The sequence below is a fragment of the Sinohyriopsis cumingii genome, chromosome 7 (assembly GCF_028554795.1).
Source record: "Sinohyriopsis cumingii isolate HCF-2022 chromosome 7, ASM2855479v2, whole genome shotgun sequence".
Taxonomy (NCBI): Eukaryota; Metazoa; Mollusca; class Bivalvia; order Unionida; family Unionidae; genus Sinohyriopsis; species Sinohyriopsis cumingii.
The window spans coordinates 45,398,227-45,411,547 of NC_142967.1; positions in this window are offsets into that span (position 1 = coordinate 45,398,227).

Consider the following 13,321-nt stretch of genomic DNA (forward strand, 5'->3'; position numbering starts at 1 on the left):
CAACCAATGTTTTATACCAACATGTCCATACGGCAAAGTGAAATGATTGGGAAGTCGCACTCGCTTCTGGTACACGATTTGATAGACTTTTTCCAAGGGTCGACTGACGATGTGGTGAGTGGGTAAACGTACAATCTTGTTCGGTTGATAGGTGGTCACTTTAAAGTGTTCATCCTCTCCGGATTGCAAGGCTTCTTTCAATACCCCAAAGTTGACCACACAACTGGTACGATAATTCAGAGTCAATCCTTTCACTTTAAACGTCGTGTGCACTTCTCCTTGTGGGTCCCGGTATTCGTAGCCGTAGCTTTTGGGATCGCCACTGACGAAACTTAAAATCTTGTCGTCGGGATGCTCCTCTGTCCAGGCTCCTAAACGGTCTCCTTCGATGTCAGGGTGCTGTTGACTCGGGTGATGGATGTAAATGCAACTGTCCGTGTCAAAGTACAGGACGCGTTCCCCTAACAGTTCTAAAGCTTCGTACAATTTTAAGCGAGCATGAGCTGTCACGTAAGCCGCAATGATGACATTTCCAAAAGGGTCGTCTTGTACAAAGTCCAGATCTTCTTCGTAATTGACCAAGATCAAATCCTCGCGAACGACGTCCACGTGTTTCATGTATTTGGTTTTGTCGTGAATCATCTGGAAGTAGCGGGAAGGTTCGGTCAAATATTCCGTCTTGGGTAAACACGGTCGTTGTACCATTTTACCCCACAAGCAATTTAACATCACTTTGGCAAACGATCGCCTGCCTTCGTTTTTCTCGATGTGATCTAAAGAGATGCCTTCTTGTTCATAGTATTTCTCTTTGAATTTTATTTGGTCTTCGGGAGTGTGACACCAGGACGGATAGCAGCTGGCTTCTTGCTTCAGTTTAAAAAAGGCATCCACGTAGTCGGCGAAAATGCCTTTCTGACTGGGGTCACCCTTGTGGTATTGTTGTGTCTTGGGAAAGTGACAAATTTCGTACACTTCTAACAGTTGGTATCCCATGTCCAGAGCTTTGAACAATTCTACGCTGACCCACGTCTCCGTCAAGGCACGTTCTTCCTGGGTGTGCTGAGAAGGCTGATCTTGGTTGCACGTTTCGGTACAAGTACGGCACAAAGGAAACATCAGTTTGCCTTGGCAATGGTGAGGTAACACGGGATGGTACAAGTCCGTGGGAGGCAAGACTTTGCACTTGATCAAGCCTTCGTATTGTCGAATGTTTTTCAGGTCGATGTTTTCCGTCAACAATTGTGGATGCCCTACAGGAAAGCGACAATATTTGCACACGTAAGGATACAGCGAACACACGTCCAAGTATTTGATTTCCTCTCCTTTCTCTTCGTCGGCTTGGTACAGCAAACAGGTGGCATTGGTCCTTCCTCCGTACAAACTATCCCTCGGATTCAGGGGGTCCATGAACTGGTAACTTTCCACGAGGCGTTTAAACTCGGGATCGGTTTTCAAACGGTGATCGTACTCGTGTTCCCACATTTCCACCACTTGGTATCCTTCCTGTTCTAACTTTAGGCGTCGCTGACAAGTGGCCTGGTACAAGTCTTCCATGGTTCGTTGTAAAAACTGATTTTTAGTGTCGCGGTCAGGGTAACAGACGGGACATCCGTGAAATAAGCAACCGTTAAACTCGTACACGATCTTGGGGTTTTCTAAGTCCCAGCCATCGACCGAATGCGTTCCGATGGTCTTTTCACCTCCTCCGTTGCGGCCATGCTGAATCCATTTGTCTTCCTTGTCGCACAAGTAATGTAACCAGCGTAGGGTTTTGACCGAGTATTGACGTTTGACATAGTTGGTCGTTTGAGGACTGATGACAGCCACGTTGTTTTCAGGCATGAATCGTTGCCGGTACACTAAGGAACACGCTTTGGCAATGGTGCAAGCTTCTTTCAAAGGATCGACCCCTCCGTGTTCCATGAACAGTTCTCGAAATTTTCCACAGCATCGCCGTAAAATGTCCACGTCGGAACGACAATACTTTAGCATTTCTTCCTGAAAGTCGAAAGGGTCCGATGCGTGAGCCTGGTACCAAGCGTAGAAAGCTTCTCGTTGTTCGGTACGCATGTTGTCGGGGTCGTAATAGTGAGCCTCAGGTAAATGGGGTAGAACGGCGTGTTGATTGGCTTCCGTATTGAAAAAGTGTGGAAAGTACCCTTTAGCCATTTCTGTCATTTTAAACGTCTTAGGCATTCGGCTCAAAGGCATGGCCAAGTAACTCATCGAATCTTTAAACTGTACTTGTCCCACTTGCATGAAAATTATTTTGGCTCCGTTCAAAGTGACTTTAGGGCGCTCGGTGCCATGTTCCGTATAGTACCTCAAAAGAAACTGTCCATCGTATCCGGAAAAATTGTGAGCCATCACCGTGTCATGACGATGACAATCTCTGTAACGTTCGATGTCCTCTTGGCTCCACGTCTTGTCGATGGGGTCTAGGACCCATTGGGCGAAATCGGCTAGCGTGTTCGGTCCTCGAAAGATTTTTTCACGCCCTCCAGGAATCTTGCTGCAGTGAGGGCAATGGCTGAAGATAGGTTCTTGAATGCACTTCTCGCACGCTCGATGAGCCAAGCAGAAATTAGGAATGTGAATGCCAGTCTCTTGCATGCATTCGAAATCGAAAAAGATGAAATTGCCTTTCTTCTTGTGACCGTCCTCTTTCTCTGGTGGGGATTGGTATTTTTGCACCTAGCATTGGTGTTCCAAGTCCACGACGTGATGACAAATGTGACATTTTTTCTTTCCTTGACATACGTGTGCCTTGACATTATTGGCACGTAGGCCTTGTCCACAGGTAGGGCACAATCTCAGGAGTTAACAAGCACATTTCTGCTGTGAACCTTGCGTCTTCAGATGTTGTTGGTAACAGGCAGGGCTGACAAACGTGCGCAGACAAGCAGGACAATGTACTCTTTCTTGTCCTTCGCTCAGACAGGGTGGAGAGGCCAAACATCCTGGGCATTTCAATCCGCAAGGTTTGTGTTGCTTTCGATTGTTATAACCATAGTCACATTTCTCAAAGGAATAACCGTATCCCAGGAATGCAGTGATACTGGTAATGGTATCGAAATGTTCATCGTGATAATAGACATGAATGTATTTTCCGTCCTTAAAGTCTTGGCCTCGAAACAACAGAGGCCCACGCACTTCTTGAGGGTGCACTTTCAAGGTGTAGCGTGGAGCTAGGACATCTTGCAATTTTTGCATTTCAGGAATGCCGCAGGGTGTGTCTTTGGATAGGTCAGCTTGTTGCAACAGGAGTTCTGCTTCGTTTCGTTGTTTGGCTCGGTCCGATTGTTGAATAGTTTTCCAGGCTCTTTTCCATTCTGTCGTGTCGTTCTTGTTGGCATAGGTTCGTCCCACCACGATGGCTCGGGCTAAACACATCTGGTCTTGAGAATTGTGAATTTGGACGAGACTCTTTTTGGTGCTGCGAAGGTCGTTCACCAGTAACACCTTATTGCGTTGTCCGGTCCCTTGAGGAGGAGAGACGTGGGTCATGTCCAGTGTGGCTTTTCCATCGGTGATGTCAAACTGGTCATTAGATTATTGCACGTGTTGAATCTTGTCCATGACTTTGGAAGCAGTTAGTTCTGCGGGTCTGCTAAACTCGATCCAAACAGGGGATTTCAAACCGTCGTGTTGTATGGAAAGTCTCAAGCGATCGTCTTCTTTGGGTTGACATTGTCGCTTGAGTGTGGTGAGCAAAGAATCCCACACCCCAGTGATGAACCCTTCTGCTTTCTCTAACGGTACTTCAGCCTTGAAATCTTTAAACTTCACCGTGTATTTGTAAGCCGTGGTTCTAAATTTTCTAGAGGAGCGCTTTTCCGTCTCTCGAATGGAATAGTACTTTACTGGGTTGACTAATGGTGGTGAACTTTGTTTGGAGGGTTCGGATTCTGGTTCACTCATGTCCTCTTCAAAATCACTGGCATGTATTTGTGCCAAGACTTCAGCCCTGGTACGAGGCGATAGATCACGTTTCTGCCTCTTACTTTCTTCTTCTTCTTTCTTCTCGAATGAATAGGATCGTTTCATCTTGAGTGAAAAACGTCAAATGACTCAAGTTTAAACACCATGGACTAATTTATAGTCATGGCAGACCAGCGTATATAAAAGGGTGTGTGTCTTGTCCTTTCACTATTCATTTCACTCTCAAACCGAGCACAACGATGGAAGAGACTAGGCAAATCGAACGTTTCATCAGAGCTTTGCGAGGGGTCATGAGACAATTCTCTTCAGACCATCCGACGGACTACTCTCCTTCCTTTCAAGATAAAAGTCAAGATACTTGCTATATCCGTCAAAAGAAAGGGCATTGGTCTTCAGAGTGTCCAGACCGTCAAAAAAGAAAAAAAAAAACAGGGGTTAAAAAAGACAAAAGTCAAGATACCTGTTATTATTGTAAAGAAAAAGGACATTGGTCTCCAGATTGCCCAAAAAAGAAAAAAGAGGAGTCAGAAGAAAAGATGGATTCTTCAGAAGAAGAGAGGGATTCTTCAGAGGAAGAAAACAGCAAGGTGAAGAAAAAGAAACAGGAGAAGAAAAGAAGAAGGGAAGAAAGTGAGGAGGAATAAGAGGAAAAGACAGTGAGGGTGAAGAAATTTAAAAAACAGAGAGACTAAACAATGAGAGAGAAGAAGTGTATGAACTTTTTAAAGTGCTCTGTTGTGAATTGGATTGTAACTATTGATAAAAGAATAAATTAATTATATAAGGTAAGTGTCTTTGGGTTTTGATTTTAAAATAAGAACGTACACTCACGCACTCATACACAGACACCTACTATAGGGGTAAATTTTATTTATTTATTTTTTTTTTTTTTAGTTATTGGCAAATTGAAAGTGTATCTCTTTTCGAGAGACGTGGGTGGCCCTGAAAAGGGCCTTTTTGGTGTAGGGGTGAGTTTAAGCAATCAACTTTAACTGCCTTAAGCCTTTGCCACGGCCATGGCCTACTTCTGGACTGCGTACTGTTGATGATGATGATTTGGTTGAAATCACTAAGGGTGGTACGGTAGGCTTAGTCACAGGGTTGACGTGTTTAGCTCGGGAAGGTCGTATTCTCTTCGGTCGTAATAAAGAAGTCTGATACATTTGTTTCAGACTTCTTAACTCCGCTAAAATGTCCAACAGTACCGTGACCGTTTGATTTTCATCCTCTTGTTTCTTTGCTGCTACTTCTTCTTGTTGTTGTTTTTTCTTACCTCTTCTTCTTGTTGCTGTTGCTGTAGGAGAAAAGCTTGTTCCGCTTCCTTTTGTCGTTGTATAAATTTCTCCAATTCTTCTTTCTGTCTCTGTCTGAAATTCTCCACTTGTGGTAATGAAGGCGACGAAGGTTCCGGAACAAATTCTTGCGAGGTAAGAAAATCCACAAAATCCCAATTTACCTCTTCTGAAACTAAGTCCGGGTTCCCTTGGACGGTCTCCACTGCTGGTGCACACCAATGGATCGTTTTCTGAGTTTCCGTCATGTTGAATCACTGTCGCATAGATTGACTGCACACAGGCGCTAGCGAATCTATATAGACCACGTGACGTCACAGACTGCTCTCTTCGGATTGGATGCGGGCTGACTGAATTTTGTAACGCGTGTTTGTATTGGTCAACGAACTCAATCTGTTTCAATCCTACCTCTACCTATAAAATAAGTGCAGTTCTCTGCATTGATTCATCTGTTCTCGGTGGCTCAAGATGTGGACCGATGTGCAATCTTCTACGCTTGTGTCTTCAATGATGTTCCGGACGGACATACCCATGTATGTCCGATCCAAGAGGACAGTTGTCCACAGGACAGACACCAGTCTGTGGATACGTAGGATCTACGTAGAAAGACAAGGATGCCTCAAAAGAGTCCTGATTTACGGTCCTACAGTGAGACGCAGCCTAAGGACAAGAAGAAGACCAATGCGGTGCCCTTTATGTTAATGGATACATTAACATAAACCCAAAGGCCCTTTTCAGGGCCACTCATAGGTCTCGATAAGAGATTGACTTTCAATTGCCTACCCGTTTTTTTTTTATTTTTTAATTTTTTTATTTTTAAATCCAATGTTAAATTTCCCTTGACGCTATACAGTCCCACCCTGTTTATATTCCCTTGACGCTATACAGTCCCACCCTGTTTATATTCCCTTGACGCTATACAGTCCCATATTCCCATGTTCAATTCCCCTTGACGCTCAACAGTCCCAAAATCTATTTCCCATGTTAATTTCCCTTGACGCTAAACAGTCCCAGGGTTTTTCTCCATGTTAATTTTCCATTGACGCTAAACAGTCCCGGGGGGGGGGGTCTGTAATGCTAATTCCCATTGACGCTGAATCGTCCCCTATTACTACTGCCGTGGTAATACAAAATACGCTGTTAGTGCAAGATCTTGGCAGAAACCGCTGTTTTTAATGCACAGGTATTCATAACCACTGTTTATAATGCATAAATTTACAATCTATTCATAACCACTGTTTATAATGCAGAAATTTACAATCTATTCATAACCACTGTTTATAATGTAGAAATTTACAATCTATTTCAGAAAACGCTGTTTTAATACAGAAATTTACAATCTATTCAGAACCACTGTTTTAATACAGAAATTTACAATCTATTCAGAAATACAGAAATTTACAATCTATTCAGAAATGCTGTAGCTATATAATAACCTTTGAAACATATAGTGTTAGATGAATTCGATAGCTCAGTTGGTAATGCATCTGGCCGTGATGCTCGAGGCCGCAGGATCGAATCCCATGACCGACAACCGTCGGTGGTTACGCATATTAGCAATTTTTATAATAAATTGGGGCGCCGCCAGCCCCCCCCCCTACGCTCAGCAGAACCCTCCAAACCACATATCACCGGTGGTTGATACATGTTTTGTATCACCCATGGGCTGATTATTGGGGGTGTTCTCTTGAGCGTAGAAAATGGCCTCATTTCATTTCATTTCATCTCATCTCATTACATTTCATTACATTACATATATTTCATTTCATACTTACTGAACCTGCTAAAAGACTCGAATAGAGGTTCATTCATTACATATATGTTTGTACCGTCCTTAATTAAGATTGTCATTCATTCATTGCATACTTACTGAACGTGCTGAAACACTCGAATAGAAGTTCATTCATAATATATGTTTGTGCCGTCCTCCCTCTTGGGCCTCTAGACCGTTGTTTTACGGGTTAGGGGCTCTCGTAGAGGGTAGTATTTCGTGTGCCCGTTGAACTTGGTAGAATGCGGTGGCAAGCTACGAGTTCTTGGGTTTTACTGTCCTTACCCCTTCCTGAAGTTGCTAAAAGACTCGAATAGATGTTCATAGGGGAATTTTATATATATATATATATATATATATATATATATATATATATATATATATATATATATATATATATATATACTAAATAATGAACTACGAAAATATTAATGATGTAATTGTTGCTATTAAAAAATTGGAAAAAGATGAAATTAATATATCCGATGAACTAAATCCTGAAAAAATAGTTTCTGATTTTGAAATTTTACAAGAACGTAAAAACCAAGGAATACACACACTATCATCTGAATACAAGTTCATGAAACGGATTCAGGCGGCAATGTTTCAGTCGCTAGCTACTGTAGAAGATAATCAGGTGAAGGAATTCGTTCCTTTCTCTGCAGCAGTAGAAAAAATTAGATTGGTGTTATCCCACGAGTACGAGGAAAAGAAAACAATTAGTACTCGCATAAGACTATTAAGAAAAATTATGTTAGCGAGTAACGTATTACAAAATAATTCTGGTCAAAATGAAAATGACTGGCCTGACCACGTGTAGATCTTTGATCAGAAATGTTATTCTGAGATTATATTTATTCTGAAATATTTTATTTATTCTGAGATTATATTTATTCTGAGATATTTTATTTTTTCTGAAATATCATATATTTATTCTGAAATATTTTATTTTTTCTGAGATTATATTTATTCTGAGATTATATTTATTCTGAAATATTTTATTTATTCTGAAATTATATTGTTTCTGAAATTCATGGGCTAGTTGGTACTCAGAATCATGCAAACCAGTCAATTTTGTAATTTTGATGGGCTAGTTGGTACTCAGAACTATGTAAAATGATCAAATTTTCAGAAAAAAATAAAATATTTCAACATTTTTGTCAAATTTGTCAAGGGAAATTTGTCAAATTACAGTTTTTCGTCAGGTCAAACCTCGAGCGGTTTTCTAATTCATTCATCGATAAATCGTTAAAAATCAGTAAAATTTGCTCAAAAAATTTGATTTTTCTTGTGATTTTTGTTAATTTTTCTGGTAATTTTCGAAAAAAATGAGGATTTTAACGATTTATCGATAAATCAATTAGAAAACCGCTCGAGGTTTGACCTGACGAAAAACTGTAATTTGACAAATTTTCCTTGACAAATCGACTAAAATAGCTTAAAAAAAAACAAATTTGACTAAAAATGTTGAAATATTTCTGATAAAATAAAATATTTCTGATAAAATAAAATAAAATAAAATATTCTGATAAATAAAATATTTCTGATAAAATAAAATAAAATATTTCTGATAAAATAAAATATTTCTGATAAAATAAAATAAAATAAAATATTTCTGATAAAATAAAATATTTCTGATAAAATAAAATAAAATATTTCTGATCAAGGATCTATGATCAAAGATCGATCATTACGATAAAAGTCTTTCTACGATCAGAAATCTAAGACTTTACATGTAGATTGACAATCAGTTCCTCCCCACGCAGGTCAATTAAGCGATTAAGGTGGTCTGTGAGTTTGAAATTTATTCGTGACAAATACTGATTATTTGTGCGTAGATAAACAGGATTGGTTGGTACTTCCACGATCAAATCCCCAGGAGGAACTTGTGGTGTGAACGTGTATAGGATGTATCCTTGTTGAGCCTGATTTGATTTTCCAAGATCTATTTGGTAACTGCCTTCGATTACGTCACAAAGTAGATTAACCGCGATTGTCGATGTTATATTAACGATTCCCGGCGATATATGTCTGCCGCCGCCGTGTGGATCATTATTATATCTAAGAACAATTGCTGGTGGGGCTATTTTTCTCCACTCGGCAAGTATGTCAGGAAAGAAATCATCGATGATATCATTGACTGATTTTCTTAACTCGGTTACGTTATACCAAGGAAGTTTAAAATTCGGTAAATTCGCCTCTGGTATTCTAAAGAAATCTAAAAATTGCTGCTTATATTTATTTTTATCGCTGTCAACATGATCGATTATCGCCTGAATTAATCGCTGGTTAAAATATTCCATGTCATATACGAGCTGATTAAATATCTCAATTTGTTTAATAATTTCGCTGCGTAAGGTTATATCAAAACGATGTTCTTGGAAAAGTTGCCGTAGTCGCTGTAGTTGTCTTCTATGCTCTTCATCAGTGAGTTTGAAGTAATCATTGATCTCATCTATGCGTACATTAAAATATTTAGCTGTTCCTCTTTGGAGATTTTTTTCATAAGTAGAAAACCATATGATATTATCCTTACTGTGAAATTCAAATATACTACCCAACGTTGCGTTTTTTAGCTGAATTAAATTTTCCTCGTGTAATGGTGAAACTCCGTGGTAAGATTTATTGTCCGTGACATAATCAGACTTTTTTGGTTCTGGTACCTGTGCAGGTATTGGTGGTGATATTTCAGGCCAACCTAGCACGGATCTTATCGTGGACCGATGAATATCAACGACATAATCAGGCGAGTTTATTTCAACCGCAGAAGATAACGTCGGCTCATGAACAGTAATTGATATTTCTTGCTTCTTTTCCTGTTATTGATTTTATTCTACGCGAAAATTCATCATTAATTTGTTCGATCTCATAACTACCAGTTGGTATTCCAACAACAACCCAGTCAAGTGTTCCATCGGGTTTGTTTTTATTAGCAAATACAAGTGAATTATTTACTGGTGTACCATCAAATGATCTTGAACTGATGTTTGGCCAACTATGGTATACTCGTAATTGCGCTAGTGCAATTTCATTCGCGCAAATTGCAGTTGGAAAATTGATGCTAAATTCAGGATTAATCGAGCTTACCGAGATCATCGTGGTCTTGTGCGGGGTTGTGTTCTTCACGATCTGCTAGAGTAATTCCGTCATTATTAATACTCGTACCTTTAATACCAGCGCAGTTGCATATTTTAATCATCTCTGAAAACTCAAAATCTGATATAATTCCATCACTGAGACTCGCTGATAACAACGAGGATAACTTCGAGTATGCGACAGTTGCTATGTGTAATTTTATCTTCTAATCGGATAATTTTTCATTCGTGCAAGTACATATTTTTTTTGCAATGATATTAAGCACACCTGCAATCGTTGTTGCAGCTGAAATACAAATAGTCACAGCTACTGGTGCCATCATTGTTACCGCGGATAATATTATTCCACCTCCAGCAACAACAGCGGATACCGAATAAACAACAACGTCAATGATAACTAATCGTCGTTGATACTTTTTTATTTTTACTGTATATTGTTCAACTCGATCTTTCAACGCTGTCTGCCATTCACGCGCTTGATTGTACCTAAATTTGTGAACGTCGATTGAGGTAGTCATTATATTTTATGCAGTAACCAATTGAGGTGTTTCAGCTACAAATTCCAAACACCACCAGAAAGATGTTGCGGTTAATTTCTTATCAGCTGCTTCCAGAATAAATATTTCCTCGTTTCCTTTATTTAATACAACAGATACAACCCCGGAAAACTTATCAGTTGAATGACGCCATGGATGCGTTGTAAATATTTCAAATTTTGCAGTACTAAACACAGACAGCCTGTACACGCCAGTGACTGTTGCAGTATATTTGATAGTTTTATTTTGCTGCGACCATGTTGCAAATCCCGATGATACCGTGTATACGATGTTGGTAATATGCCCGGGAGTTATTCCGGCTTGGATTTTAATCAGGCTGGTTTTATTAACGATCTCAGGAATCCCCGCTACGATGTTTTGCTGTGTTTGTTTGATCGTGTCGATGTTCGTCTTGATATCAACGAGTTTTATGTCAATGGCGTGCGGAGTGCCGAAGAATTTATCTATGGATTCATCGGTTTTTTGAAAATTTCTTCGAAATCTTCCAAAAGCGCCCACGTGAACGTCATACTCGGCCCGCAACGTGGATAATTTACCGTCAACGGTGCCATAGTTGACGTCGACGTATTTTTTTGTTGCTGCGTCTTCGTCAGATGTTGGATCTCTTACAAGTACTATTTTATTCCCGTTCATGCTGAGTTCTCACGTCATTGTGTCACCGGTATTTTTCACTCGATTAGCAACACTCGTTGTAATTTGATTTCTGATGGTTGTAAACGATATACTTGAATCCCTCATTCTGCCGCTGTCAGTAAACATAGGGATATTATCCGAGACCGCACCGAGTACTCGTCGAACTATATCATTCCATTTGATATTGCTCGTTTTTAGTTTACCATGTCGATCCTGAAAATAACAACCTCATCTGGGTCAACTCCAGCCAGGTTCATAATATCAGCGAGGTCATCTTTAGTCGCGTACTTCGACAGATCAACGTCGCCAGACTTTTTTTTAACGCGTGAAGAAGATCTTCCGTAAATATCAACCATTATAATCTAAGATCTGTTTAAAACGCTTTACGCGCAACGAAGCGGTTGCTTGTATAATCATGCACGACTTTATGTGGCGGTTTGGATGATTTTGATATAGCGTTAAGTACATTAATTACTTCACGGCCGCATATTGGCGGATCTGTCATTGTTTGTGTGGGTAGCGTTGAATACCAAACTCTGGAACCAGAGGTTCTTGGGTGAAGTGGTGCAACATACTTGATAAATTCAACAGGTGGAGCTAACCCATATGAATCAAAATAAACGATTCCACGTGAATCAACCGCGTATGATACCCAATATGTACCGGGTCCTGAATTCAAGTCAAGATTAATAATACCTGTTTCGAGTTTGTTTGGTTGTTTTGGTAATTTATCTCGCATAAAAACACTCTGAAATTTTTATTTTGAATCGCTTAGCAGCATCAAGTAAATCAAAATTTGATGCTGGAGCATCTAACGAAGTGATCCTGGAAGCCTTAGACCTCTTCCCCAACGAGATCCTGGCAATCTTAAGCCGCGTCCCTTTTTTATATCCATTTCCTGTTGCTTTCTTTAGAGCCTTTCCAGCAGCTGTTCCAACAGCACCTAACGCGGCTGCTTTTGCTACGGCTGGAGCGGCAGCAGCTATTAACGCTGGAATAGCCGTAAGAAGTGGAAAAATACCACCTGTTTTAATTGAGTCTTTAACCGCACCCGCCGAGAGATTGAGTTTGACGCCTGTTTTTGATTGTTTAGCGCCGCAGAAATGTTTAAGCTGGCGTTCTGATAATGATAGTTTATTTTGACCACCCGTGATCTGATCTCGCTTTAGTGATATTTTCATTCCGCAGTTTTTTGCTGAATTTGATTGAAGGTTTTTAATCTGACCAGGAGTCAGACTGACACTAACGTGATGATATGGCATTTTATGATTATACTCGTGTTTTTAAATAACATGATTAAAGATTTTCCACTGGTGCATTAATGACTCTCATTCGACCACTACCACCTTCAAGTAACATGGCTTTATCGCTGAGCATAACCGCGATTGCTCTGTAGGTGCCGCGAATAAGTGGTGGACCAGCTATATTAGGAGGAGGGTCAGTAACACGAGCTCGAAAGTGTATATCAACGACAGATTGCTTGGGTAAATCAAGATGCTCCAGTGAAAAATAACAAATCTGATACAGTTTTGAAAAATCTAACTGTGATATTTGCAAACCGGTATCCACGTTTTGATCACGTCCCATAAATGACATCAAACGATGATATACACGCGCTACGTGATTTTGACCAAAATTTAACAATATATCATCAGCTGGTTCTTGATGTCCATTTATCCGCAAGGAAACTTCATTAACTCCATGTTTGTCAAATATCATATGTGAATGTTCCTGATTATTCGTCCGAGCATTATCTTGCAGCGCAATAAAAATATGTCGTGGCGCAGAAACACCTTGCTGTGATGCTACATTCCATGTGAATAAACCATTAACAGAACTTGAAGCAGCATCTGTGGTTACTGTTAACCATGATAGCAATGATTTACCGCCTTGATCCATAAAAGAGAGTAATTTTTGTTCTTCAGCAATAAATGGAATCATTACTGGCATCCACAATGAAAGCTTCGTTATATTTACTTTACCATCAGCAACACCAGCACCTCGCCAGATTGCATCATTATCATCACCTTT